The sequence below is a fragment of the Phoxinus phoxinus genome (assembly GCF_949152265.1).
Source record: "Phoxinus phoxinus genome assembly, chromosome: 14".
Taxonomy (NCBI): Eukaryota; Metazoa; Chordata; class Actinopteri; order Cypriniformes; family Leuciscidae; genus Phoxinus; species Phoxinus phoxinus.
Window position 1 is genome coordinate 30,594,713 of NC_136889.1, and position 26,097 is coordinate 30,620,809.

Genomic DNA, 26,097 nt, shown 5'->3' on the forward strand with positions numbered 1-26,097 from the left:
GAGTCCTACTTTCATCACTCTCATATCTCTTTTTATTCTCAGGATCAAACTAACAATCATCATATTGGTCCAAAATAATTTTAAATTTCATATATATAGCAGCCAGAGGTGGAAAGTCCAGGGGTCAGAAAGTAAGGCCCCGTTTACACGATGGGAAAACGCAGATATTTCTCTGCGTTTTGGCCTGTCATTTACACGAAAAACGCCGTTTTTATCCCAGAAAACGATTATTTCTAAAAACTCCGGCCAAAGTGGAGATTTCTGAAAACACCGGTTATATGTTGTCGTGTCAACTGGGAGAAACGGGGTTTTAGGTTCTCTCTTGTCGATTCTGAGGATTCTGATTGGCTTGCAGGGCTTTATCCTTCTCCCTACACTGCCGCCCATAGGTTTGGCATAGTTATAAAGGCGCTCGACGGCGTATTTATGCGGGTTGTGTGCACGATGTTATTATTGAAAACGGAGGGGGGGGGGGGGGGGGGGGGAATATTCGTTTCTCTAAATACCCGGCTATGTGTAAATGTGGCCTAAAAGTCCTGCCATATGTTTATTCCACCCATGAACTCAGTCAGCTGATTTCACTAATTAGTTCTCTCTCCTGGCTGAAAAACTGTGCTAATTAGAAAATCCAGGTGATTGGAACAAAATACTGAGGAGGACTTTTACTTTTTGAACCTGGACTTTCCACCTCTGATAGCAACCAAAAAAAAACAGTAGACAAAAAGTACCCGGATGACTCATTAATAACTTATTAAGTGCGCCGTCGACTGGTTACCTACAGTAGGTCACATGACAGTGACAACATCGCGAATGTAGTACAATCAAATTTCATCAATACCACACACATTCATACTATATAGAACAGACAACATACAAATGTAGGACCTATACAGTATGCAATTTCGGATGCCGTGACTGATCGGTTGCAGCCCAAGCAAAGCCACTAGATGACAAGCCTGCAACCTTTAGCCAAAAAAGTGTTGTGTTGCAGCCCAAATGTGCACATACAGGTATGTGCTAAAAAGTAAAGCCAAAACATTTTGATTGCCCCCTGGTGGCTAGTTGCAGTTAAAGTCATAAACCCCACTCTCTCCATGTAATTGAATAGGACGTAAGCCAAACTTACCAAAGATGGTTTCTGTCATTTTCTTATCACGCTGATGAACTGTATGTTTAAGTGTTATCTTTCTACTAAGTTTGGTTTTAGAAAGTTTTAAAAACGGGGTGTGTGTAACATCATGATTGACAACTGTGCCTACGAATGAGACGATCACTGGTGCGCAGACTCTGCCTCCAAATCACGTCATCAGCTCGAGATGTCAACGGCCATTTCTGGGACATTTTGGCTTAATTTTTTTACGGTGGAACGAAGTGGAGACACGTCGTCCATCTTTTTTTACAGTCTATTGTTGTAGCACAATTGTGATTGTGACATCACTTTTACACAACAGATCAATACACAATTATTTCACTTTAATGAATGTTCTTGCCTAGAAAGTTTGATTAAACATAGGGCCAGATTTACTAAACAGGGCAGATTAGCTTGAGAGCCCAATTCAATAAAAGTGCAGATGTGAGTGTAAAGTTCAGCGCACGATCTACTGACGACACACACATTACAGAACACAGACACAGCGGATCATATAATGACCAACACAATCTACCAAGAGAAGTGCAAGCTAGCGTCTGGTTTGGGGGCATTAAATAATGGCATAAATGCCAGTAAACTGACTAGCACAAACCTTAGTAAATCAGCTTATGTGATTCATTTAAATACTCTCCTCCCATAAATGTTGCGTCTTAAAGGGAAACTTCTACAAATGCAGCCGCAAAAATAACCCTGTCCACGCCTTTTCAGAGCTAATTTTTCACTGTGTCTTTAGTAAATCTGGATAGAACTTTTTTTAACGCCAAAAGAGGGTTTGCGCTTGGTACAAGCTGTTGGTAAATCTGGTGCTTAAAGCAACACTAAAGATTTTTTTTTTTTTTTAAATAATGTTTCCAAAATCGTATCAGCAGTTCATCAAGTCGTAACAGAGTGAACGGCACTTGTGCCTTCGCTTTGCGGTCCTCTATCGGCTATAACCGCACTATGTAAGATTGCCAGATCGGGTCGCGTTTCTGTAGTTCGAATGAGACATGAGAAAACTACAAATTTGACTTGCTTTACGTCAAGCGTTACAATAGGCATTATTTAGATTTTCTTCGTTTCTGATGTCGCAATACATCATACTTTCATAAAATCATGCAACATACTCTAACTTGTCTGAGGACATCGTTCATTCCAAAGCCAGTGCTGGATAAACAGCGAGTGTGTGTGGGACAGTAGTGGCGGGAGGCTAAATTATTTACGACAGCGGTAATGGACAATTCCACTTCCAACCTGTAGGGCGACCGCAGAGGAAAAGTGCTTTAGTGTTGCTTTAAGTTTTTCACTTTGGGTGAACAAGAAATAAAAGTATAGAAATTAGTTGGCACAACTACTGAAGTTGAGAAATCTCAAAAATACTTTGAAAAAGCTGGTTGCATTGTTTTTTAGTTAAGTTGTTAACTCAACTTTTTATTTGTTATGTGTGAGCAGGCATGTGACGGAGCGAGAATCCAAATGCAAACACAAAAGTTATTAACAAAAAACATAACACAGATAAAACAAGAACAAGACTAGGCCTAATCCACAGAGAGCAGGCAGGAGAGCAACGACAGGAACACACACACACTGAAGCACAGAGGTTTAAGACAGGTTAACAAGGGGCCGAAGGGACAGGTGTTGCTACTAATGAGGGTAGCTATAGCGACAAACAAGGTACAAGGCAAAACAGGAACCAAACACAGGAAGTGAACAAAGAAACAATAGGAACTAAGAATACGCTTACCACAACATAAAAGTCCTTACAAAACACAAGACACGGCACAGGGATCGTGACAGTATCCGTGGTAAAATCCCAGTAATGCATGATCTTTTATTAATAAACAGTTAATAATAATAATCTTTGCTTTGTACTGTGCCTAACACCCTTTATGGTGAATCATGTTTTAGAGGCAGAACTATCTGTTAAATAACAATACAGTATATGAATGTCAAGCAAATGCTTTGATTCTTTGCAGGACTGAGCTTTCAAATCATTCAAAGACTCGCACAAGAACAGTCGATGCAAATGAGACTATGCTTGGAATGGCATTTTCAGGATTAATCATAATACTCATTTATTAAGCTTATGCCTAAATACCTGCAACAATGTCTAGACAATAACAGTCAAGTCGAACATTAGAAAAGTTACAGGTCATTAAGCGAGGCTCCAAATTAATGAGGGGAAATCTCATTTCGCTCTCGTCCTAATCAGAGCGCCTGCCATGGGAACATACTATCCACACGCTCCACGTCTGCCTCTGAGGGCATCAGCATTACCCGGCCTCTCTCTCTCTCTCTTTATGTGTGCACTCATCTCTTTCCCCTTGCTTTCCATCTCCCTTGTTCCAGCACAGCTCCCCAGTTCTAATTGAAGTAGTTAATTAACTGAAAAAACACATTAACACCTTTCCAGGCCATTAGGAGATGTGAAAGAGGGTGTGTGAGGGAGCGTGCCGAAACACTCGCCCGAAGAGCATCATTTTCCGCTCTCTCTCCCACTCTCTCGCTCTGTCACCGTGGAGACCGTTGAAGGGATGGGGGGTGGGGGTGGGGGTGTTGGGGGGGGGGGGGGGCACAGGTGTTCAGGTGCGAAGATGAACTCAGACGCTCACACGATGTTAATTTGTTTTTGTCTCATCAAAGCGGCGCAGAGTCTGGGGAGGACATAAAAATACTTATTGTCCAAAGATAAAAAGAAGCATAATTGGAAATGCGTTTTATTTGCCATTTAATGGGAGCCAATGCAAAAATGCAGATCTTTGAAATGTATCTCAGGGAAATATGGTACTTAAACATCTCTGAGAGAATGAACATGTAAATAAAGATACCTGAAGACAATTTGATTATGAAATGATTCATTCACAGGGCTGCTGACCTCAAAAAGCTCCCACACACATCCACTAAAACTACCACGACTGCAGTAAAGAAAAATGATAAATTATATCTCTTTATATTTATATACACTCCCAACATTGGAACAATATGCCTCTACCTACATTTTTGCACAACTCCAAACATAACTATACACACGATTCGAACTCACGGGACATTTCATTACTGAACTGCTGCTATACAGCAACCAACCTAATACAACTTTCCACATTCACAGTCATGTGTCTGGGTAACTGAACACGCTTTTAGTGATATTTTGGTATCATTGAAAAAGTATTATGGCTTTTATTCATATTTTTTTAATTATTTTTAGTAATTTTGTTGTATAAGTTTTGGTATTTTGGTCTACTTTGTATTTATTTTTCTACTTTGTATTGTATTTATCCAGGCTTTCATTGGCTTTCATGTTTCTCATAACCAATCATGATGCTCTTTGAATCCAAATATGCGCATATTCAAATAGTGCAAATGAAACTTCCTTTTAATAATTACTCAAATTCCACACTGTTTTTGTGACTTCAGAAGACTTGCAATATAGTGCGAGCCATATAGACTACTAATATAGTTTTTTATGGTGCTTTTTGTTGTTATTTTTACACCACCTTCATTGTGTTCATCAGCTGTTTGTGTTTTTGACTGAAGAAATAAAATCACACATCTTAGTAGCGACATAAAGGTAAAAATAAATGACAACAGTAATGTTCATTTTGGGGTCAACTAACGCTTTACATCTTCCCAAGTATGAAATCACAATACAATGTTCCTCTGGGAAGAGAGTGAGTCCTGCAGCTGCATAAAAAGAGGGAGGATCTTGACAGAGATAGAGACACAGTTGCTGGATGTCAGGAAAGATAGAGGAAGCACATCCACACACACACACACACACACACATTCAGACCAAGAACTGTCGGCTACTGTTAATGGCCGAGATAAAGAAACAGATTCTCATCAGGCGGGCATCCATAAACGTCCCTGTCGGAGCGGGGCAGGAGCACGGTGGCATTAGAATGCACTGCTTGTTTGGTGCGCGTCCCAGTACCAGCTCACCAGTGGAACCGATGGGCAGTGACATCCATCCTCACATCCACACACAGTCATTCACTTATCCTCCCCCCGGCCTCGGCTTAAACAGACCAGCCTTTCTCACAACCTTCACACAATGGTCTGAGTGTACCAAACCCAGTGGCGAGATTCAGAGTGTGTGTGAAACAGAAAGACATAAATGCAGATTTGGGTGTGCGTCTTGCAAACAAAACAAAGAAAGGCCTTTCACTTTTTCTGGCCTCTTTGAAATGCCTGGCATGCTTTGGATGAGTCCTTTTCCCATTTTACATGGCCAACCTCACATTGTGAACCTTTGCTCCTCCTTGTCGTGGGGGTATTTCCATAAGAATAATCACAATATTTCTGCGACACAGCAATACGAGAGCAACTGGAGACTTTCTCTTGAGAAAAAGAGGCCAGCGATCTCATGTGTGTCTTCTAGAATAGTCCTCATCAATGTATGCCAAGATAAAAAAATAAATAAAAAAAAAATGTATGCCAAGATACCAAAGTTTTGACTAAAATACTTCTCATCGGATTAAATGATCTGAACCTTATGTCTCATACTTCTCAGATATTCCTCCTGGAAAAGAAAAAAAACAGTAATCTTTTGTTTCTCAACATCACAAGCTTTTTCAAAATATCTGGTTACACTTTATTTCGATAGTCCACCTTAGACATTCTAGTAACTATAACTTTTCAACTACATGTCAACTAACTCTCATTAGAGTATTAGTAGACTGCCAGTAGACTGTTAGGTTAGGGTTAGGTGTTATGGTTCGGGTTAGGAGAATAAGTTGACTTGTAGTTGCCAAGTTACTTATGGTCAGTAGAATGTCTGTTGGGGGACCAACTAAATAAAGTGATAGCAGATATTATGCAGACAGTCTACTAATCCTCTAATGACAGTTAGTTGACATGTAGTTGCAGTTACTTAGTAGAATGTCTAAAGTGGAATTTCAAAATAAAGTGTTGTCAAATATCTTTTTGATCAAATTCTCCCATGACTAAATGATCTAAACACATACTGGTACTTTATATCAACAGTTGTCTCATTTGTTTCTCTTTTTGTTTCTTCTAAGGAATTTTCAGAGAAACATCTGAGACAAAGGTGAAGTTTACTTCTAAAATAACTGAAAACTCTAATAAGAGTAATGAAATAGCAGCCTCGGAACAGTAAAGTGATTTTCCAAATATCTTTTGTTTCTCTCAGACAGCTACAGTAGAGATTGAAGAGAGAGCGTATGGAGATGTCTCCTGCTTTCCAGACCTTTCTTCTGAGATAAAACCAAAGAGATTCTTAAAACTGTGCTCAGATTGGCCAGTCTTCAAATTAAAAGTCAGAATTCAAACCTCATCAATTTTCTGAGCTATGCTATTCACAAAAAAACGTTATTGTTAATGTCTTAGGGCGTTTTCACACATGAAAGTCCGCACCAAGGTCCAAACCAAAGTTCATGTTCATTTTATACACTCTGTAAGTTTTGGTTTGTTTTCACACTGCAATTATGCGAGCGCACAAAATAACATTACATGAAACGTGTGTCCTGTCGTCATCATCTCTGTGGGCGGCATCTCAACATTGATTGGTTTGTAAATGGACATGCGTCTGACGTCAGCGTGTTGTCAAATCGGCGGGTAACTTTGACAACAATGAATGAACAGACGCATATCGTTGAAACTATATTGTTATCATTATGGCATTACTGCCTGCAGCACCAAATATACTCAAGGCTAGTTCAAATTCGCCAAATGAACGTCCTCGTTGTGCGAACATTTGATCGTCGCCGGCAGGAAAGGAGGAGAAGACTGCAAGCGTTTTTCCAGTTGACTTCTTATTATGTCGTCAGACCATATTTCAAATAAAATCCTTGTCTCCTCCTCTCCCCTTCTGCTACCATGGCTCATTTTTCCTGCTATCTTCTCTCTTCTTCGGCTACGCTGGAACTTCCTGTAAATGCTCTGAAAGTCCGAACCTTTCAGAAAATGCTTTCACACTATAAACGAACCAAACCTTTGTTCAGTTTGATACGGACCGAGACTACCTCTTTTCATCGGACCAAATTTTGTCTGTTTGGTCCAGACCGTGGTCCAGGGGAGGTTTCACACCTGTCAATTTGGTTCGGATGAAACTGAAAAGTCTGAAAATCCGGACCAAACAAGGTAGGTGAAAGGGGCCAGACTAAACTGATACTTATGAAAATTAATTGCTTTTTGGATGGACAAAGAAAGTCTATACAGGTCATATTTCCCCTATTTTTCTACCTTTTTTTTTTTTTTGTACAACTGCTAGACTGACACTGCTGTGCAAATATATTAATTACTTTCACTCCAGTCATATGTTGTGGCATCAAATATTTCAAGAAACCCCCCACTGTGTTTGTTTGTTTGTTTTATATGTCAGTTAGTCAGAACTTTGCTGTCTAAGTGGGCGGTTTTTGGCCACAGTAAGCGGGCGGTCTACATGCCGACAGTCAAAAGTCGCCTACCACATTCTTTGGTACAATCTGAGCAAGTGTCCGCTCACAGGCACTTTGACGGGTCAACAGTCTTATCTCTCTGAGGGGGGACGGGGCAGCAATGCAATGGCATCACCCACTGCAGCGAGCGCATGACTTTCATGCCGTGGTTACCAGTGGGAGGGGTGGGCATTGTTCTGTCATTCATCGAACAATAGCCAATTTTCAGATGCCCATCCGATCCCAAAGGAAGAGATCAGAACAGAGCTCGGACTGTGCTGCCGAATAGCTGAGCAAGCTCATGAGACTAAATAATGTCGTAACAAAGAGCAGGGTGCTTCCTACCTCTTTCCTCTTTTGTCTCCTGCATTGTATTCATCCCTTCCACTTCGGCATTCCGTAATCCGGCTCAAAATGCAGCTTTCCAGGAGACGGGTTTGCACTGGGCATCCATAATGAGAATGTTCTGTTTAATTTAGACTCATCCTATTGCATCTCGAGCCTCTCTCTGTTTCTCTCTCTCTCTCTCTCTCTCTTTGACATGATAGAAATCCCCCTCCTCAATTTCCCACTTTTAGGAGTCTAATCCCTCAGACACACAGCATGTGTAGCATCCCGATCGTTACACAAACCTTTAAAACGGTTACTCTGTGTTTTGCACAGCCGGGGCTTCAGGCCCATTTAAAGAAAACAGGGAAATCAATATTTCTTATTAGGATTCCCTGCTGATGTGCCTGAGGCGCTCTGTTCTTTCTACTTTTTCTTTCTAGTTTCTATTCTCTTTCTCGCTCACTTGTGTTCAAAGCTTTTCTCTTGTGCAAGTGAATATTTATGTATATTTGCATGATGTCTATCCTAATGCTTCCCAAATATTGACATGAAACTGGTTGTTCGTGGACTCCAGTGTTACACTTGTGCGCGCCGACGCTATAAACGGACTGTGGATATGCTGCCGTCAGTCTGTGTTTGAAGCAATGCCGTGTGGTTGAATACAAATCTGCCATTTAAATACAAATCCGACTTGCTTCAGGTCCTTCCTCATTTTGATTCCCATCATGTTAAGTGTGCATAATTAAGTCCTGAAAGCCTTAAGGACTAGACAGGATCTACAGTCTTCTCTTCCTGGATAAAATAAAATAATATAGTTGGTAACACTTTATAATAACTGCACGCTATTAATCATTAATTAAGCATTAGTAAACAGTTAATTCATAATTTATAAAACATTAATAGACATTAATAAGCAGTTTATAAATACAGCTAAAGTATAAATGCTTTTTTTCTTGATTTATAAGCATATCTTTAATGTGTTGAATAATTGTATTATCATCCGGTCGTTAAGTCTGACGTCATGCATGACGTTTAGCCTCTTCCGGGTCCAAGCGCTCCGCACGTCCAGATCCAATAACAATAGCGGAACCTGTTCATTTATTTAAGATCACGTCTTTCTTTAGAGAGGCACCCTTGCTAGTCAAAGTTTCTTCATTCGTTTAAGATTTTTAACTTACCTTATCAACTGCAGCCATTTCCTCTTCTCTTTCTCGTCACACGGAAAGCGGTAAAATGACAGTTGAATGTCACTTGCTTTTTTAAACTCCGATCTATTTAAACAACACGGGACACAGCACTGCAGAGTGGTCAAACTCGGGCGAAAGCAGTAGGTAGGTAGAGAGGACCCGGCCTTTGGACCCGGAAACAGTATTATCGGAGAGTGGTTACGTCACGACTTAACAACCGAATACTTTGTTAATGATCAATTAATATTTTCTAAATTAAGTATAGCATTATTTATAAACCAGTTATTTAGGAGTTGTCAGTGATTCATAAGATCACTTAGAAAGTGTAAGTAAATGCAGGTAGTTATAAAGCATTTAGTAGTGGTCAGTTAACTATAGTTAACTATTTGTGTGAGCTCATCTAAAGTGAAGACTAGTTATACCTATACCTAAATTCTTTGCCTATTCTGATACAAAACAAATCAATATTAACAGCCTTTAAATCTCCTTTGTAAATGCGTTACAGGGCATAACTAGTCCTCACTTTGGATGAGCTCACAGAAATAGTTAACTAACAACTACTAAATGCTTTATAACTACCTGAATTAACCCTGAATTACAGTAGAAATACATGTTAATAAAGCATTTATTAACACACTAAGTAACTATTACTATGTGTCTGAATAATAAGATGTATGAATGTACATTTAAATAGTTTATTAATCATTTACTTACATCTGTGATCTTATGAACCACTGACAACTCCTAAATAACTGGTTTATAAATAATGCAATGCTTCATTTAGAAATTATAAATTGATCATTAATAAAGTATGAAAATACAATTATTAAACACATTATAGACATGCTTTTAAATCAAGAATAAAGCATTTATAGCTGTTATCATAAACTGCTTATTAATGTCTATTAATGCTTTATAAATGATTAATGAACTGTTTACTAATGCTTAATTAATGATTAATAGCGTGCAGTTATTATAAAGTGTTAGCAAACATTTTTTATTTGTCAACATTAGTTAATGTATTAATTAACAATGAGCATTACATTTGTTACAGTATTTATCAATCTTTGTTAAAATTCAGCTGTTTGTTCATGTTAGTTCACAGAGCATTAACTAATATTAACAAACACAACTTTTGATTTTAATAATGTATTAGTAAAGATTAAAATAAACATTAACTAAGATGAATAAATGCTGTAGAATTAATTCTTAGTTCATGTTAACTAAAGCAGTTAACTAATCTTAACTAATGAAACCTTGTTGTAAAATGTTACCAATAAAATACATTTCAAGCCAATTCAATATTTTAGAGCTGAGCAAAGCCAGTCTTACACATTTTAATGACTTTTCTAGTTTAAAGGGGTGGTAAAATATGATTTCACTTTTCTAACTTTAGTTAGTGTGTAAGGTTGCTGTTTGAGCATAAACAACATCTGCAAAGTTACAACGCTCAAAGTTCAAAGCAAAGGAAGATATTTGCTTTTAAAGAAAAGGACTACAAAAAAACGGCTGGTAGGAACTACACGACATTCCTCCGGGGTTAGTGACATTCACAACCCTAAAATGTACATAAGCCCCGCCCCCGGGAACACACAGTCCATGTTGAGAAGAGGAAGAGTTGTTGTAGTCGAGCACATTTGTGAGTCAGCTCAAACTTTAGAATCCATCTTTTCACATGCAATAGAAAGTCACTCTGTGTGCATCTCACAACAGTTCCTATACGAGCGATTTATAGATTATCATGACAGAATATGCTAATTGAAGATAGTTAACTCCACATCAGCGACATAAATTCATCAACTAACCATTCAGAGACGTCCTGTTGCTTCTACATGTTGTCACTTCTTCTTGAGTCTCTCCATCTTTGTCTGACTCTGTCACGATCCATACGCAGGAAACACAAAGATCCACCCCTCGGGCGGCCACGGCGGTGAAGACCCCTCGGGCGGCCACGACGGTGAAGACCCCTCGGGCGGCCACGGCGGTGAAGACCCCTCGGGCGGCCACGGCGGTGAAGACCCCTCGGGCGGCCACGGCGGTGAAGACCCCTCGGGCGGCCACGGCGGTGAAGACCCCTCGGGCGGCCACGGCGGTGAAGACCCCTCGGGCGGCCACGGCGGTGAAGACCCCTCGGGCGGCCACGGCGGTGAAGACCCCTCGGGTGGCCACGGCGGAGACGACCCCTCGGGTGGCCATGGCGGAGACGACCCCTCGGGTGGCCACGGCGGAGACGACCAGGGTGAAGCCGACCACTCGGGCGGCCATGGCGGTGAAGACCAAGGCGGAACAGAGACAGACCCTGGCTCAGGAACTGCAACAGACACCACCGGCTCAGGAACTGCAACAGACACCACCGGCTCAGGAACTGCAACAGACACCACCGGCTCAGGAACTGCAACAGACACCACCGGCTCAGGAACTGCAACAGACACCACCGGCTCAGGAACTGCAACAGACACCACCGGCTCAGGAACTGCAACAGACACCACCGGCTCAGGAACTGCAACAGACACCACCGGCTCAGGAACTGCAACAGACACCACCGGCTCAGGAACTGCAACAGACGCCACCGGCTCAGGAACTGCAACAGACGCCACCGGCTCAGGAACTGCAACAGACGCCACCGGCTCAGGAACTGCAACAGACGCCACCGGCTCAGGAACTGCAACAGACGCCACCGGCTCAGGAACTGCAACCGACGCCACCGGCTCAGGAACTGCAACCGACGCCACCGGCTCAGGAACTGCAACCGACGCCACCGGCTCAGGAACTGCAACCGACGCCACCGGCTCAGGAACTGCAACCGACGCCACCGGCTCAGGAACTGCAACCGACGCCACCGGCTCAGGAACTGCAACCGACGCCACCGGCTCAGGAACTGCAACAGACACCGGCTCGGGAACTGGCTTGACGTAAAGCTCAGGCTCGGCAGACGTGACGTGAAATCCAGGCTCGGCAGACGTGTGTCCCCTCCATGCATGCAGTACTGCCAATGTATAGAAAAGGAAAACAGCCCTCTTGGCCATGGCAGGACTTACGGGAACAGCGTCTGGCACAGGAACCGTCTCTGCATCGGCAGACGTGACGTGGACAGTCTCTGGAACGGCCGACGTGACGTGGACAGTCTCTGGAACGGCCGACGTGACGTGGACAGTTTCTGGAACGGCAGACGTGCTGTGCCTCCTCCACGCATGCAGTACCGCCACCGCATAGAAGAGGAAGACCGCTCTCTTGGCCGTGGCAGGACTGATGGTGGGCGGCTCCGAGACAATCTCAGGGACGACAGCGGGCTGCTCGGAGGGGACGGCCTCCGGGACAACAGCGGGCTGCTCGGAGGGGACGGCCTCCGGGACGACAGCGGGCTGCTCGGAGGGGACGGCCTCCGGGACGACAGCGGGCTGCTCGGAGGGGACGGCCTCCGGGTCCTTGGGGAGGCTGAAGGTCTTCCTCCTCCACCGTTTCTGACGAAAATGTGCCGGTTCGGGACTGGACGGGCACCACGGCGAACAGAGCTCTGGGCTGGGCGAAATCAGCGGAGGGTGGAACTCTGGGCTGGATCTCACCAACCCAGGGCCGAAGGGGGGCCAAGGTGGAGGGTGGTGTTGGCCTTGTTCTCGACCACCTCCTCCTCCTCTGTGACCTCCCCGGGTCCCACGAAAAATAACCAGACGGGTCCCCTTAAAACAATCCCTCCTCTCCCGCTCGATGGCTGGGGAAGAGAAGCTGGAACTCATACTGCTGGATCTAGGCTTGACGGAGTCCTTCTGTCACGATCCATACGCAGGAAACACAAAGATCCAATTGCAGTAAAGAGTTTTAATGGGGAAATCCGTACTCACAAACAGTCCAGGCAGGGGTCAAAACCATAAGATCAAACCAAACATAAAACAAGAACAGACAAGAAACCAGGACTCCGAAGTGGCGTGATAATAGATAAGGACTCCGTGACACATACTAAAACAGACAGGGTATATATACACAGGGAATAGACAATGATAATGGGGAAATGGCTGAGTGCAATGATCAGTGATTAGGAAACAGCCGAGTGCAATGAGAAGACAAGGATCGTGGGAAATGTAGTTCACTAGTGTGATGGACACCGTGAGGAAGGAGGACATCTAGTGGTGACCCAAGGAACATAAACCAGACACTGTGACAGACTCGCTTTAACATTAAAGGAAAAACAGTTTCTGTCACTTTAGTGTGTCTGCGTGAGGTAATCGCAGCTGCTAACACACATGAGCTCTTGAAACCCCGCCCTCTGCAGCAGCTCATTTGCATTTAAAGGGCCAGGCACAAAACAGGTTTTTGCAAACCCTCAAAAAGTGACAACTTTAACATGCTTTATAAAAATATATGTGTTAAATTAGTGCTAAAACTTCACACACACTCTGGGGACATCAGAGATTTATTTTACATCTTGTAAAAATGGCATTTTACCACCCCTTTAAAAAAAAAATCCTGTTCTCTATTTTTCCTTGGCCTTGCAAACTTAATTACTACAGTATATAGTTGTATTAATCGTTCAAACTCTATGAGAGAATCTCTTTTAGAATATTTTTTTTTCCCCAAGCTGATGAATGATAAAAACAATGACAGCCAATCAGAATAAGGAACTTGAGCATTTAAAGTGGTAGACGACCTAACCTCAGCGTGCGCTTGAGTCTCATCCGTTGGTGTGTGGATGCTAATATATTTGCTCTTGTTGTGAACGGGGCATATCAAGTTTTCGTATTCTTCTGTCATCATAGATTCCATGATAGCCCGCATAAGCCTTGACTTGTTAAAACGCGAGTTTAGGATGTTCCCAATAGTCTGGCAATGTTTGTCCTTGTTTATCCCTAATTTCATTGTGTCAGTCAATTGCAACTGTCACACTTGACCTCAGAGAAAAGCAAAGACAACAATACCTCAAGGTGTTCTGTGAGAGGCAGTGGGAAATCAAAGGCACAGCCACTCCAGGAGGAAGAACGGCTGTATTCACACTAAGTACCTTTAAAGGGGAAGCGTGGAGACAGAGCCAGTGTTCATGCCTGGGATAATTGGCCTGTTTCTTTTGTTTCCCCACAGGTCTCTCTCCATTCCCCCTTCTCTTTCTATTTACTTAGTAAAAGAAAACTGTTTACTGGCGACAGTGGTGGGGGCCAGTGGAACACGATTGGGGGGCTTTTCATTGTGATTGATTGAGAGGGCCATGGGAAAGGGCCATTGGGATAATGCGCAAGTTTCACGGTCGCTGTTTCAGTGCCTGTTTTTAAGGCCAAACTGATATAAAGGCCAGCCAGGAGTGGCTAGGTAAAGGCGCTCAGGGCTAATGCTTTGACAGAAGATGGAGCAATCACACATTATGACAAAACCTCCACAGAGTCAATAAAACGAAGCACTGTTCATGTATTATTTCTACTGTCTATTATTCTCAAGATGTAACTGAAACATTTGAAGGCTACATACTTTTAGTCTTTTAAGGAAAAAAATTAAATTCATTTACTCACCCCACTCGATTTCTTTATTTTATTTTTACTTCTACGGAATATAAAAGGAGTCCAAGCATCTGTTTACCATTTAATGAGACCTGCAGCAAAAGGGGAATATTTTCAGTAAATAACACATCAAATTTCAGTCTTGTCTTCACGCAAAAGCTACCGTAATACTTCAGAAGGCTTGGAGTATTGAGCACGTGGCCAGTTATGGAGGTTGGCAGTATAAATATCCACCCACTTTCACTGTAAAGATCAGATATTCTGCCTAATAAGGAAGAAATGCAAGAGTCAGTACTAAATAAGAGTGTCATTTTTGAGTGATTTTCTTTTTATCATTTGTAGAGTTTGGGGTTGTTAAGATTGTTTCAAGAAGTCTCTTATGCTCATCAAGGCTGCATTCATTTAATCAAAAATACAGTAAAAACAATAGTAGTATTATTATTACTGTTTTGAATTTTAATATATATAATTCCTGTGATCAAAGCTGAATTTTCAGCATCATTACTCCAGTCTTCAGTGTCACATGATGATTTAAATTCATGCTGATTTAAGATACATTTCTTATTATTATCAATGTGGAAAAGTTTTACTTTTTCCTTTTTTTTCTTTTTTTGAAAAACATGATACTTTTTTTCAGGAAGCTTTGATGTATAAAAAGTTCAAACCAACAGCATTTATTTGAAATAGAAACAATTAGTTACATTATCAATGTTTTAATGCCTGTTTTGATCAGTTGTGTGTGTCCTTGCTTACTGTAATAAAAGTTTTCTGACCCCAAGCTTTTGAACGGCAGTGTAAACATATCTAAATATCGACATAATATTTTATTTAACAATCAAACATTAGCAAAGAGCTGTTTTAAATGCAAAAATAACATTTTATCTGGTCTAGTGTCAAATTATCATAAAAACCCACGCGCCGCTCCTCTGTCTGCAGTTCTACACTGAGTGCAATACAATAGATGGTAATTACTGATAGGCTCCCAGACCCCTGGGACAGAAGACACCTCGAGTCTCATTAGATCCCTCTTATCCTTCAGTTTCACTTCTCTACCTAATCCTTTCTTTCCTATCTTTACTCAACTCTGCTAAAGCAATTCTTTCAGTCCCCTCTTCATCTTTTAATCAATGCGCTCATTCACAGTTTCTGATTTAACATGTTCAGAAGACGGAAGTATAACGCACAAGTCATATGGATAGTTCGAGCATCAAAACGTCTTCTGTTTATTCCACGGGCGAAAGAAAGTCACGTTCAAGAGTTTTTATTTTTTTAACGAAGTCCCGTAGACCTTTTAATCACAGATTAACGTCTTTGATAGAGATGTTGTTTAGAATCAACAATCTAGTCCTTCACTTTATTGATGGTACGACTCCACTGAGTTCCACATCGTAAGAGACTGACAGGGCAAGGCTGATTGATTATTGATCAGCGGTCAGGCTGATAGGCAGATCAATGAACCCATTGCTCTGAAGACAAGGTCATCAGGGAGAAACAGAAGAGGGGGCTTACGTTTGAATCAGAAGAAACTGATCTCTGTTATCATTCCCGCTGCTTGCACCTCGAGAGTGGCGTCTGATTGTTGTGAATCCTCGGGATTTGAGAGGCTTTGAATGAGCTTCACCCACATCAAGCTGGACCTGCTGCAGGAAAAGCCCTGGACCTTACACTGAATGCACAGATGTGCCATAAAGCTGAGAGGAAAGCTTGGCATTATGGGTTTGGTTTAAAGGTCAGCCATTGTTTTCCTCATTTAAAAGTATTACACATAGAGAAATGAAGAGAACTTTTGAAAGACTCCAGTCACTCAGTGGCCTATAAAACATTGTTTTATTCTGCACAAATTGGGCCACAGAGTTGAAATCACATGACCCTAGAAATTTGACTTATGAATTTCAAACTTAGTATATGGAAAAGTGCAACTGAACACGACTTGAAGACTTACAATTTGGAAACCCGTTGGGGAAATCAGAGCTATGATTGTTGCTGATAGCTTTGCACACTCGGCAATTATTTTTTCAGGAGACTTCAGATCCTTCAGAAATCACATCCAGCCAGCCGTGTCTCATAACAAGAGCGGGTGAAGCTCCGGCTGCAGCTTCGTCCTCTGTCACTGGCTGCTGCTGGATTTGTAAATCGGGTTAGTCTTGTCCGAGATCCTTTATCCTTCTTTTTTCATCCAGCGAACGCCTTGTGGGAAAGGTTTTTTTTTTGTAAATCAATGACAGAATTTTGTTTAACTGCTGCCATTTATCTCTACGAAAGTGATCAGCCTAGCAAGGTTTTGGAGGAGTCGCCTGCGCACTCGCAGTAGTGGCCAAGAGCGTAAAGTTGAATGACAGGTGATGAGAACCAATCAGATTGGATAAAATGACATGTATCCAATTCCGATTCGTCAGGGACGCAGCGACCTGCTTCCGGAGGAGATTCTTTAAGAAACCAATTAGAGACCAGCTTTAGGTCAGATGTTGCCCGAAAATTTAAGGACTCAGATAGACATCCATTTGTCCGGCGTCCCTCACCCATGAAACCGCATGAAACATATCGAAAAAGTTAACTGATTAAAGACAGTTTTATTAAATGCTGAGGCTCTTACTACCAGCCAGCACATCGTATGAGTAAACTATTTTTTTTTTTTCATTTTTATATAATTTTGATATACATGTACAGTCATGGCCAAAATTGTTGGCACCCCTGGTAAATATGATCAAAACTGGCTGTAAAAAATAAATCTGCATTGTTTATCCTTTTGATCTTTCATTCAAAAAATCGCCAAAATTCTAACCTTTCATTGAAGCAAGAGAATTGAAAGTGGGGCTAAATCACATTATGAAATAAATGTTTTTCTCCAAAATATGTTGGCCACAATTATTGACACCCTTTTATTAAATACTTTTTGCAACCTCCATTTGCCAAAATAACAGCTCTGAGTTTTCTCCTATAATGCCTGATGAGTTTGGAGAACACCTGACAAGAGATCAGAGACCATTCCTCCAGATTTCTAGATTTCTAGCCCCGGCTGTTAGGTTTCGATTTTTTATCTGTTGGTATTTGATCCAATCCATGATGCCATGTATCTGAACAAGATGTCCAGGACCTCTGGCAGAAAATTAGGCCCACAGCAGTAAAGATACAGCAGAGTATTTCATTTTACACATGGGGTACTTTTTTATCCTTGTGTGCACCAAACCCATCTTAAGTGTTTGCTGCCAAAAAAGCAATTTTTTTGGTTCCTCTGTCCATAGAACGTTTGAAAAGTACCTGACACTACTGGCACTTCAAACGGGACGGGTTCTATGGTCAGAGTAAACAAAAAATAGCTTTTTTGGCAGCAAACACTTAAGATGGGTTTGGTGCACACAGGGATAAAAAAGTACCCCATGTGTAAAATGATATACTCTGCTGTATATTTACTGCTGTGGGCCTAATTTTATGCCAGAGGTCCTGGACATCTTGTTCAGATACATGGCATCATGGATTGGATCAAATACCAACAGATAAAAAATAGAAACCTAACAGCCGGGGCTAGAAATCTTATAACGGGCCATGTTTGGATCTTCCAACAGGACAGTGATCCAAAAACAAATATCAAAATCAAAACAAAAATGGGTCACTGAGCACAAAACCAAGATCTGCAATGGCCATCCCAGTCCCTGGCCTGAACCCTATAGAAAATGAGTGGAGTGAACTGAAGAGAAGAAGCACCATCATGGATCTGGGAATCTGCAGGATCTGGAGAGATTCTGTGTGGAGGAATGGTCTCTGATCTCTTGTCAGGTGTTCTCCAAACTCATCAGGCATTATAGGAGAAAACTCAGAGCTGTTATCTTGGCAAATGGAGGTTGCAAAAAGTATTTAATAAAAGGGTGTCAAAAATTGTGGCCAACATGTTTTGGAGAAAAACATTTATTTCATAATGTGATTTAGCCCCACTTTCAATTCTCTTGCTTCAATGAAAGGTTAGAATTTTGGCAATTCTTTGAATGAAAGATCAAAAGGATAAACAATGCAGATTTATTTTTTACAGCCAGTTTTGATCATATTTACCAGGGGTGCCAACAATTTTGGCCATGACTGTATATTTCTGGAATTTTGATGGGGGCGGCACCTACCTATTGACACCTGATATACACAAATAAATCATTTATAATACATACTGCAATACTTCATGAAAACAAGAATTGTCCATTTTGATTTCATGGTGACTTTAATGGTTAAAAAGGCTCACGGTTTTTCTTGTAAAGCAAAGATGGAGTGCGGAAACTTGACAACCACATGGAAATACACAGGAATTCTTGGAATTGATTGAGACATAGAAAAAAGTCTAAAAAGTAACCAAGCAAAAAATTTAGAAAGTGAAGCTTTTTGGTAATAAAAAGGTTAATAAAAAATTTGCTCCAATACCGCACCATTAAAATCCTGCCAAAATAACCCTTTAACACCCGCCCTCTCCCATGAAGCACTGCGAATTATGTAAAACAGTCAGTCGCTCTACACTCTCAAACTACATAAAACGTGTGTGTGTTACGTTATTGTGACCAAATGTTCCCACAAGTATTAATACCAGTAAATTTTGACAATTATTTAGTCCCCATGAGGAAACATGCTTTTTTGAAAATCTAAAATAGCAGAAAGTTTTCTGTGATGGGTAGTGTGTGTGTGCGTGCGTGCGTGCGTGCGTGTGTGTGTGTGTGAGTGTGTGCGTGCGTATGTGCGTGTGTGCGTGTAATCAACATCTGTGAATCAGTAGTTTTATATTTCTCCATGGTTTTTAATTTGATTAGGTCATTGGCAATGCTTCATGGGATTAAAGATGTTAAGTACACAGGGTGCTTCTCAATACTCAAATTGATGCTTCCTCGTTTTCTCATTACTCCGTCCTCCATCCTGTGACCTGGAAACCGATCAAAGAAAGCCATCTTGAAGGACATCACATTTCTCGAACTGCCCCGCGAGGAACGAGAGGTGAGGAAGCTTCCATGAGCTTTTAGTGAGGATGCACACACACATCTGTATTCAATGCGGAAGTCTTTCATGTAGAAAATCCTGACACTAAACCCGGACACACTCCTCCCCCTTCAAATCTGTCACAATCATTTTAATTTATGTTTTGTCGTTTCAGTTAAATAAACCATACATCTCAACTTTTTCAACAGGGCTTACTTTTTTAATATTTAATATAAATGTATTTAATAAGCAAACTTTAACAACATAAGGGCAGATCTTTTGAGCGCAGATGATGGCTATTTAAAGTGACTCTCGAATTATCAAGAATATTCCAATGTACACACAAGATGTAGACATGCTTGGCTCTGTTGCACTTTATAGCTATTGTATCTTATAGGATATTATAGAAAAATATTATAGCATTATAGTCTTTGGTGTGCAGACCTTAAGACAACATTCTGGTTTCTAGAAACACTTAGCATATACAGTACTGTATGTAACGTTAGATGGAGCAGAGGAAGTCGATGGTGTAAAAACCCAAGTGCAATTTTACTGACAATGTTGATATCCAAAACATAAAACACAAACTAAATCTTGACTAGACACAAAACATAAGCCTGTCTTGAAACATTAAACAATGACATGGAACAGCTTACATACTTCAATGCATTACAAAAAAGCATAGCAAACACGAGGGATTAAATACAGGCGTGTTCGACTTTATGCGGCGCCTCTCAGAACAGTAAGTCTGACTTGTAGATATGCCGGTTAGAAATGTTGTCTGACTTGAGACAGCGCCGAGGCCACATGGCTGAGATGTATGCCATTAAAGTACCACAGGACTGATTCGAGAGTTGGTTGGTTTATTTTGTAAAGCTTCTCTGGAGCGGCGGTACGAGCTCTGATGACGACAACGTTGTTTCACGATTGGCCGGATTCACAGATGACAACAATCACATGTGTTTCATGTTTATTCTGATACATTCAGTTCCACTAATGCTCACAAATCAGATTTTTTATTGTATTTTACAGTAAAAGCACTTTTTATTTTGAAAAAGTAATACTCAGCTAAAAAAGTATGTCCTATGGGCCAGATTTACTAAACAGGGCAAGTTAACATGAGAGCGCAATTCCATAAAAGTGCAGATGTGAGTGTAAAGTTCAGCCCGAGATCTACTGACGACACACAGATTAAAGAACACAGACACAGCCGGATCATTTCCATAATAACCAACACAATCTACCAAGAGCAGCGCAAGCTAGCGTCTGGTTTAAGACATGCTTTATTTCGGCGGTAAATAATGGCATAAATACCAGTAAACTGACTAGCGCAAACCTTAGTAAATCAGCTTGCGTGATTCATTTAAATACTCTCCTCCCATAAATTTTGCCTCTGAAAGGGAAACTCCTACAAATGCATTTGCAATAAGATCAGCCGCAAAAATAACCTTGTCCACTTTTTTCAGCGCAAATTTTTCACTGCGTGTCTTTAGTAAATCCTGACAGTAGTTTTTTTAACGCCATAAGAGGGTTTGCGCTGGAGCAAGTTGTTAGTAAATTTGGCCCTTTATAGTATGAATGTAATCTTGACGTACTGCATTCGACATGTTGTCATTATCATGTAACCTTCCAGTGTCTGTTGTGTCGCTTCACTGCCAATCCTCTCCCGTGGCCTCATGGGATAGTAAAGTGTCCATCATATGCACACTAGCAGGTCATCCAGGTACTTTTTGCCTACTTTTTTATGAGTACTGTGAATTTGGACACTTTTTTGTCACACACTGTTTTTTACGCTTCTATAGGGACGTACATGTATACCATTTCGGAATCAGCATATGAAGAAATTTCAAAAGAAAAAGACATGGCTAAAAAGTCTAAGAACGTGAAACATGTCAGGTCAGAATTTGCGTTGTCTAACTTCATTGAGATCTGTCCATATATTAATTTATTTCTGCATATATATACATTTCTTGTTTCATGAATCAGACAAAGCAGCTTTGGAAATGTTTAGAGAACATTTTGTTTCAAAGGACAAATTGACCTTGATATAATAAAGACATACTGCTCTAAAAGCTCAACCCATCAGCTAAAGAAAAAAAAAAATCTTTCTTTTTTTTCTTGTCTGAAGTCTTTAATGTAGTCAAATGCACCGTGATTGAATTGTTGGGGCATTCTGCAGCATAAATACCAAGAATGAAATATTACTGTCAGAACATTTTTTTCCGCTCTCGATAAGCCACTCTGGTGCAGGCAGCCAGAGGCAATGTGATTGTTCAAAGGCAGAAGAGACGACTCGGAGGCCTTTGCCCGTCTCTAGAGAAAAGCATGACATAGTCTGTTTTAAAACCAGACGAAGTTTAACCGATAGATAGACAAATCATAATGCGAATCCATTTCAATTGCAGGTCGCACAAGATCAAAGTCAGGCCTGCTTCATTCAATGTCTCTTTGAAAAATACAACAACAACACATACGCGTAAGGGTCGCCGAGTTTTGGCTCAATCAAAAAGATGCCGGCATGTGTGTGTGTGTGTGTGTATGCCTATGTTTCAGAAAGCACTGCACTACTGATGGAAAGGGCTATTAACTAGCCCTGGGGAAACATGTTTACCTGCTGTCAGTGCTGCGGTATACATGGATCATTGTCATTTAAATGAGAAGCAACAACAATCAAACAGAAAATGTAATTACATTTTACCTTTCCGAGAGATAGAATTGATTCGGTTAGCCAGGGAACATCAGACGGAATCAAAGCGCCTGTTCAAGATTTGATGATGAAGATCGCTTTTAATGCACTCTGACAGCCGAATGAATTGGGAGCGGCTCAATATGGCTGCTGCCTAAACGGAGACGGAAACAGAGAAATAAAGAGCCAAACTCTCTTTAATCACACTGGAGCTGGTGACCTATTCGCAATGACAAAAAAATTGCCCTTCATGCTGACAACAGCATTGTAGAAGGATAATCGAAATGAGCCCTGGAACGTACGTACCGCAAGAAAGAGAGCAGCGCGGACCGCTAGCATTATGCCAGATTTACTGTATGATGCGCTTCTGCTCTGAGCAGGTGTGTATACTAATGTAATCAAAGCTCTGTGATTAATAACTGTTGTCTAGTCGATCAGTGGTTCCCATCTGGTTTTGAATCAGGACCCTGATTTTACATTGAACATGAAGTGGTGACCCATCACAGAACCAAAATTGTTTATCGTACAAAAGCATAACAAAAATCAAGCATTGCATCAGTTCTGACAGGACACGCTAGTCAAGCTCGCATCAGCTGACCCACGTCTACCTGTAGGAATACGACACCTATCACATATAGGGCCCTATTTTAACGATCTGAAACGCAAGTAACTTTGTGGGTGGATCTCACAAATCTAAAATGGGTTGGTCTGAAGTAGCTTCCATGGCGGATTGCTATTACAACGGCGGATTTGCCAGGCGCACACAACTTACATGATGGTAAAGGTGATTTCGCAGTCTTCAGAATATTGTTTCCTGGTTCTTGACGGATAACCCACTTTGTCAGATGTCCTTATATACCCATGTGTCTTGCCACTATTGATCAAACAGGTTTGATTCGTTATTTCTACAATTAGCCTGAATAATTTGGGTAAATGTGTAAGCTAGATTTATGCCTATTTTTTCACATCTTTGTGGACATCACAATGGTTTCCCTCGTGTGGTAATATTTTTTACTTGTGATTATGTATGGCTTGCAAAAAATGGGAACTGCTGCATCTGTGTAGATGGGAGAAGATAAGTGTATGCGTGCACACGCTACATTATGGCCAAATATGCACCCTTAAAATAGCATCAGAATAACGCGCCACTGACTTTAGAAAATGTAAAAAACACAACTTGAAAAAAGTTGAAATTACTGATTTTGTTATGTTGGTTCAGCAAATATCCACACTGTAAAAATCTCGTACAAAAAAAAAAAAAATCTTAGTGCTAATTTCCCCAAAAAAGAAACGTTTAGTTGAGTCAACTTGACATTTGTTTTCTGGAGAGATGCACCTATTCTGTAACAAATCTTTTGTAGTTGAGTCAATGCAAAAAAAAAAAGTCTATTGAAAACAGAAGTTCTTAGTAAGAATAAACAGGTTCAGATGTAGCTTTTTTATTGAAAATATTTAGTCACCATTTTGGTGATGAGCATTTCCTTGAGTTGGTCAGTTTGACTCTTGGCATTTTATGTGAGGTTGTGGTCTTTGTAACAGTGTTTAGCAAAACACATATTTTGTATTAGATTTACCAACTAAATTTGTATGCAACAGATCAGACATTCAGAATTTAGATTTTTAAATACATTGTGGGAAACAATTTTTAGACACACACAGATCTCAAGAATCAGCATATATCTCAATAATAGTGACATGTTTCATGCCACAATGCATACTGGGAGCCGTGATTTGGCTGTCAGCATGCATTGTGGCATGAAGCATGTCACCATTGCTGAGATTCATATGCTGAGTCTCGATGTCTGTGTATGTGTCAATAGACTTTTTCCCCATAATGTATTTTAAATTTATTTTAAAGGGGAACTCCCGTCAATTTTAACATTGAGCTAATTTTTTTTGTAAATTTGGAGTGCTGTCAATACAGAGAACAACGACGAAAATCGGTGTTGCCTACACTGTGTTATCCTCTTTTTAAAATTTGCACCCTGTTGACTTCAATGGGGCAAGTTTTAAACCTGCTTTTAGTAGGAGTTCACGCGCATAGGTTTAGTTACCTATGCGCGTGAACTCGACAATCGACTACTTTGGACTTCGACCGAAAACAGGATGTAAATACAGGTATTTGCGCTGGCTGAAATAACATCATTTTTATTCATATCTTTCACATCTACTGCAGTCAGATTCACTCGTGTTCACTCTGAAGGAATCACTCACATGGCTGGGCACTTGTATGACATATCAAGGATGTTAAGAGACTAAATGCAGGTTTAAAACTTGCCCCATTGAAGTCAACAGGGTGGTGCAAATTTTAAAAAGAGGATAACACAGTGTAGGCAACACCGATTTTCGTCGTTGTTCTCTGTATTGACAGCACTCCAAATTTACCAAAAAAATTTGCTCAATGTTAAAATTGACCAGAGTTCTCCTTTAATCAGAATTCAAAATGTCTGATCTGCTGCAAGAAACTTTTGATGGTAATGTATGGAAAAAAAATAATAATCACTTTTGGTCAGAAATAAAATTGGGGATTTATTCTAGTTTATGTGGCTGAAAACTTGATCACCTTGCTTTCTTTCTTTGTTAGCAACATATTATGTGCTTTTCTAAACACTGTTACAAAGACCACAAACTCACAAAAAAAGCCAAGAGTCAACCTGACCAACCAAAAGAAACGCTGATCACCAAAATGGTGATGACCAAATGATTTTCAATAAAAAAATCAACGTCTAAACCTTTTAATTCTTAAAGGGGGGGTACAATGGTGTTTCATGTATTCAGAGTTGTTTACAGTGTTAAAGAGATGGATTCTCATGCTAATAATGGCCAAAGTTTGAAAAGTTATTTTGAACGAATAACAGAGAATTTCTGTGCTGAAAATCATACTTCCGGATTGCAACACGTTTCGGCTGGTTTTTTTCTATCGTAGATCTAATGACGTAGACCAGAGTGGAACTCCTTATATGAGCATTGCTCTCGGAAAAGCGCGTTCACGCACACGTCGACCAGAGGAGAGAAAGACCGCGCTTATCGACGCGCTACTACCGGAAATCATCATCAGCAGCGCTAAATAGGAATGGTTGATGTCAAGAATGTCTCCAAAAAAGTGTGTTTTGGGATGTGAGGGAGGGAAGTTTACCTTGTTCAGCTTCCCAAAGAACCCAGTGTTACTGGAACAGTGGATGCAGTTTGTATTTCCGGGACAGCAAAGGAGTTCGACAAGTGCGGTTTTGTGTTCTGGTCATTTCAGTGACGAATGTTTTATTAACAAGGCCGAGGTCGACGCTGGATTTGCAAACTGGTTGCAATTAAAACCTGGCGCGGTCCCAGTGATAAAACACCCCATTCATGTAAGTACAACGGTATCACGCGCTCCCGCTTGACTCTATAGCTCCGCCCACGCCCAGAATCAAGGACCTCGGCTTTTTCCGGATAGAATCGGAAAGCTGTATTTTTATTTTAGAAATAAGATGAAACTAAAGACTTTTTGGAGATATGAAGGACACACTATTACTCTATAGGTACTCAAGATTAACATGAGATTGACTGAAACTAAGTATTTTACCCCCCCCTTTAAGAACTTCTTTTAGTTCATATAACTGTTATTTACAAAAGTTGAGTCAACAAGAAAAAGCTTGGGGAAATGAATACGATTTTTTGTTGTTGTACAAGCTTAATTTTTTCTACAGTGTTTTTCCTGGTCTGTGGCCGAATTGTTTTCTGAAACTGCAGAATAGCACCAGGGAAAATCTGCGCCGGAACAAGCCTCTTCTTTTCGCTGATTTTTTTTATTTATTTCAACGTGTACTGTCTCTCTTGTCTCAAGTTTAGTGGTAAAAACAAACAAAAAAATTTCCACTGATAGCTTTTGAGTGAACAAGAGAAATTGAGAGTACACGGATTTAGAATTGTAAGTTGTAACCCATTGAAACTCTTGATCATGTGTAAA

General features: G+C 40.7%; 1 protein-coding gene across 1 annotated transcript in view; it reads right to left on the bottom strand.

Annotated features, from left to right (window-relative positions):
- dlk2 (delta-like 2 homolog) overlaps nt 1–25,340 on the bottom strand; it is a 528,840-nt gene extending 503,500 nt beyond the window's left edge. Inside the window, exon 1 of the mRNA XM_079634645.1 lies at nt 25,288–25,340. The gene's annotated coding sequence lies outside the window, so the exon portion shown is untranslated. The remainder of the gene's footprint in view (nt 1–25,287) is intronic.
- Nucleotides 25,341–26,097: the final 757 nt, after the last annotated feature.